This window comes from Pinus tabuliformis, chromosome 5_1 (genome assembly GCF_031772625.1).
Source record: "Pinus tabuliformis cultivar Carrire ecotype Pingquan chromosome 5_1, CPIR1, whole genome shotgun sequence".
NCBI classification, from domain to species: Eukaryota; Viridiplantae; Streptophyta; class Pinopsida; order Pinales; family Pinaceae; genus Pinus; species Pinus tabuliformis.
Window position 1 is genome coordinate 527842426 of NC_142305.1, and position 5041 is coordinate 527847466.

At 41.1% G+C, this 5041-nt stretch overlaps 1 pseudogene; it reads right to left on the bottom strand.

Annotated features, from left to right (window-relative positions):
- Positions 1-560: 560 nt before the first annotated feature.
- LOC149165857 (uncharacterized) lies at positions 561-1209 on the bottom strand (annotated as a pseudogene).
- Between the last annotated feature and the right edge of the window lie 3832 nt (positions 1210-5041).

A 5041-nucleotide genomic window follows, 5' to 3' on the forward strand; every position in this document is an offset into this window, starting at 1 on the left:
GTCACGTTAATGCGGAAGAGAGGCCGAATTAGAATTGTTAGCTCTGCTATAATCCAATAACTCGAGGATCAAATAAACCCTGCTACCTCCATTTTTACTCTATAACTCTGTGAAAAGTCACCGTTCCTCGCCAAATCCTCAAATTCACCGTTTCCCTGTCATAACAGTCGGAAACCCATGCGATTGAACCTGCCTTGATCTCCACCATTGATCGCCCACGATCCGACGGTCTCTGCTATGTTTACCGCACGATTAAACCCCACCCACTTTCCTTGTCATCTGACCATCCGTCGCATGATCGAACAATAGTCGCAAGCCCCGATCGCGCGACTTGCACGCACGTTAACTTGCGGAGGCGGTGTTAAACCCCGCACACTTTCCTCGTCATCTGACCGTCCGTCGCACGATCAGATGGTAGTCGCAAGCCCCGATCACGCGACTTGGGCGCACGTTAACCCGCGGGGGCGGTGGTTTTTGTCTGCCACGCGTTGTGATCTTATGGGATCATGCCATCGCATACGGATAACGCCGGGCCCCGGTAAGTGGTGCGGGGAAACCATCTACCGCCCGAAACCGTTGTTCTCCCACACATTAATCTCCGTGCGTCTTCCGCGTGCGACAACCGTTGGATCTGCTGCTCTTTGATCCAATGGCTCACATTCATCTTCCATGTATGGCTGTGTCGAAATAATGAGCAGGCGGTCTAATAGATCAATGGGTATACCATGTGGAGACTTGTAATTTGTTCCATGGATTTTTGTGATGCCACGATTTGTTGTAACAACCAATATCGGTGCCATCTCATTCTCTAGAGCACGATTAAAAAATGAGAAGCATTCACTGTCAAGCATATGGACTTCGTCAATAAAAAAGCACACCTAGTACAATTTCAACTTTGCCTTCTTACCTCCATTCAGCAACTTTATTTTCAATCTGTTTCCTCACTTCAGAACGGATCTCTCCAGCATCGATCTCATGCAGCGTAACGCAATGCACCACTTCTTTGTGTTTCTGAAGCTCTCCATCCGGGCACTGTACGAACTTGGTCTACGGCTCCATTGCATCATAATCCCTGGACCTCACAAAACACTGCCCCAACTTTGTAATCTTCCCCGAAGCTTTATCGATTGCAATCACATCCCCACTGTGGACCTTCTCCTTGCTCAAACCTTCAATCATCTTGCTCCCCAAATCATACACAGTCTCCATCTCTGTCTTCTATCTGCTCCTCGAATATTGCCATATTGACATCAATGACAATCTATGTCCAACACTTCACAACATCAGAATGTCCAAGCGCGAGGGCATGTCCACCTACTTGACTAGAATAACGCAATTGAGGGATGAAATGGAGACTGTTGGGGATACAATCCCAAAACCTGAGTTAGTGTGTATAGCCTTGAATGGATTTATGAAACAATGGGAGGTGTACTTCAAGTATATGGCTGGCAGGGAGCAGCGTCTCTCTTGGGAAAGGGTGCGGGAAGATGTCATCTAGGAGAAAATCTGAGAGGAAGCTCAGCGTGGTGACTAGAAGAAGAGATTTGAAGAGGAGGAGAATACTTCACTAGTAGGCAAGGGTAAGTCTAAGGTCAAGAAGGACCAAGTGATAGGTCAACTTCAAAGGGTGAGAAGAAGAAAGACCTACGTAAGATCAAGTGTTTGCATGCCATTAGCCAAGACACTTCGCTAGCCAATGCCCTAACAAAAAGAAGGGAAAATATAAGAAACAGGTTGCTGCTATTATAGAAGTGGACGAGTTGGCAACAAATTTGGATAATGAGTTCTCACACATTAATTGTCTCTCAAGTTCAGTGGCCACCAACTTGTGGTACATTGATACCAGGGCTTCTTGCCATGTGATGGGAGTCAAGGATTACTTCACTAGATTGAAGGAAAAGGAGATGGATTTGTTGGATAAAGTTGTCATTGATGTCAATATGATAGTTGAAGCATGATGCATGAACCCTAATTGTGAACCACGAGCATTATTGAAGGAGTCCTAGCCCTCATTAGAGATGATGAAGATCTAAACCCTATTCCTAGCTTTGCTAAATGGCCATACAAACCTTGTCCTTACCTTGAAATCCCTAAATATCTTTAATGAAAATCTAGCTGCATTCCTAGAATGGTATGCTTTATCAAACCCTAACACTAATTCATGCCCTAACCCTAACTCTACATTAATTTCCTAAAACCTTCAATAAAATTATAAAATTTCCATTACAAGCAAACCATATAATAAGCATTACAAGAAATATATATACGTATGCTACACATTATATTATCCTTCACATTACATATTACATACATTACCTATAATTATCCTACACATTACATTATCCTTTACTTTACATATTACATACATTACCTACATCATACTTAACGTACACATTACAAACATTATTATACGACTTCCCTATGCTTATGTCAACTCTTATTAAGAACCTACAGGTCAGCTTCAGCTCTTATAAGTCGGCTCCTCATCAAGTGTGACATTTACATTTCTCAACAGATATAAATATAAAGTGTATCAACTTTGTTTAAGGATAGATTGCGGTGAAAATATAGAAGGCGAAAAAAGAAAAAGGTTTCACATCTCGTGAACCTGAGGAAGGAAGTCAAAGAGCCAAAATAGCAAATTTCGTAGTCGCTGATGAAGTCTCAATTCCATTAAGAAAAGGGATCTCAGACTAGTTACCTAAAACTTTGATTCGTACCGGGGCAACCAGTGGGAATAATACGACTTGCAAATTCATAAATCGTAAACTGAGACTATTTGGAAAATCTCCGTTGAAGATTCAGTTCATAACATAAATTACATTTTCACTTTGGACTTATATGTATTAGGAAAAATCATATGGAGGCTAATCTGTTGATTTGTAGAAACAATTTCTCGGCCTTGTTGAAGCATTAAAGTAATACTCTTTTTCCTCTTGAAGCATTAAAAGTCCTATTGAAGCAACACATCTTGGCATATATTGAAGCAGTATGTCTCTGCCTAAAGAAGAATCTCTTGAAGCAGATTTCTAATTCATTTTGTAGCAGACTCATCAATGGATTCCTTGTAACTGAAGCATAATTCAATGTATTCTCATTGATTGTGAAACTGTTGAGGCATTGTTCAGACCTTCTTGGAGAAACATCTTTGAAATATTTGAACAAACATCCATGAAATAATTTGAAGACAATTGTTGAAGACGCCATTGAATGCAGTCTTGAAGCTAGCTATAAAGAACAATGAAGAACCTTGAAGGTTGGACAATATTGGACAGTGAAGTATTGGTGCAACATGGTGCAAGAATATTGTTGCTGAATAGATGGTGCAGAATTGGTGAGCTGTGGTGAAGAAGTGTTGGTGAAGTACTGGTGCAACATGGTGCAAGAATATTGTTGTTGAATAGATGGTGCAAAATTGGTGAGCTGTGGTGAAGAAGTGTTGGTGAAGTACTGGTGTAGCATGGTACAAAAATATTGTTGTTGAATAGATGGTGCAAAATTGGTGAGATGTGGTGAAGAAGTGTTGGTGAAGCACTGGTGACATGTGGTGCAAAAACATTGATGCAGATTTGATGAAGAAGTATGGTGCAAAATAAATGGTGCAGAGTTGATGGTGCGGATTGGGTGATGAAGAATGGTGCAAAGTTGATGGTGTGGATTGGGTAATGAAGAATGGTGCAATGGAGCAAGCTTAGTACAACATAGTAAAGAGACCTTGAAGAAATCTTGAAGCACCCATTGAAGAGCTTGTGGAGAAATCTCTTGTTGGGAAAAACATTGTTAAGACTCCCTTGAAAAGTTCTTGAAGAAGCCCTTGAAGAGGCTTAGAGCATGTGTAGAACTTGGACTGCCTTTTGTAGACACCTTCAAGATCTTGAAGATAATGTTGAAGACCATGATGCATTAGCCATCATGAGGTAGCTTGGAGATCATTGGTTGGGTACCAATGAAGAACAATGGTGACACCTTCTACATGATAAGGTTGTCATTGATGATGTTGCGTGGAGACTACAATGAAGTTGAAGATTGATAGGGCTTAGTGAAGAAGACTTTGGGAGCCGTGAAAACATATTTTGACAAAGAAAAGCCATAGGATTGGTGTCCTGGAGTTGGTGCTCCTAAACTTAAGGTTGGTGCCTTAGATAAGATAGGGTCGAAGCCCTAGAGGTCGGAGCCTCACTAAAATCCAAGTAGGTGCTTGGCACATCCCAGGTTGGAGCCTGGGTGTCTTCATCAAGGGTTGGAGCCCTACCTATATTGTACTTGATTCATTATAAAGATTATATTAATAAAAGCATTTATTTCTATTGTTCATTTTGTGTTCTAAATATAAGTGGTCTAACTCGTAAAAGTAACAATTGAAAAGAAATATTGACTCACCCCTCTCAGTATTTCCAACAGGATTTCTAAAAAGACTTGGAGACAATGCCAAGTACCAAATCACTGGTCTTGGCACAATCAAGTTTCAGAGGGAGTCTGACAAACTATTATTGGTGGAGGACAAGTTGTACATTCCGAGCATGACCAAGAACCCGATTTCAGTTGCTACCTTCGAGGACAAGGATTACATCGTAACCTTTAAGGAGGGCAAAGTATACATTCAGCCCAAGAACTACATGGACAGCCAAAGTGATATGAGAATGTAATTTGTTCAGGGTGCAATTTGATCCATCATAGGCATCAGTGAGTTGTAGCAAAAGGTTCAAGGAGTTGTGTAGTAGGAGGATATCTCATCTTCACCATGGAGCACTGAATGTGCTCAGGGAAATGTGACAGGGCTGCTAAAGTTGAAGGTCGAGTAACATGAGGTGTGCAAAGGCTGCGTACTAGAAAAGTATGCAAAGACCAACTTTTTGAGTAGTGAAAATAGGGGCAGAGGGATTTTGAGTCTGGTACAATCAGACGTGTGTGGACCCGTGTCAGTTGTATCCTTAAATGGGTACCATTACTATGTGACCTTCATAGAAGACTTCTCCAAGAATACCTGGATCTATTTCATGAAGAATAAAGATAAGGTTTTCAGTCAATTGAAGGAGTTCAA